The following is a 261-nucleotide window of genomic DNA, read 5'->3' on the forward strand; positions in this document are numbered from 1 at the left end:
TTCACAGACCGCAAAACCTTCAACTGCGCCAAACTAATGCAATAGCCTTCACGTTTTTCACATACACTCAAAAACCCTGTATCAAACATTCCTGTTCGTTTTCTCTTTATGCATATTCATTTTCGTTTCGCTTGAACTTCTGGAAATTTAAATGGTCCGAATGGATTTTTAGCTAATTTACATTCAAAATACATGGAGATTATTACTGTTATTCTTCCATATTTAGCTGAAATCATAAAAATAACCTAAGTATTTGCACCC

Source organism: Penaeus monodon, chromosome 19, assembly GCF_015228065.2.
Source record: "Penaeus monodon isolate SGIC_2016 chromosome 19, NSTDA_Pmon_1, whole genome shotgun sequence".
Lineage (NCBI taxonomy): Eukaryota > Metazoa > Arthropoda > Malacostraca > Decapoda > Penaeidae > Penaeus > Penaeus monodon.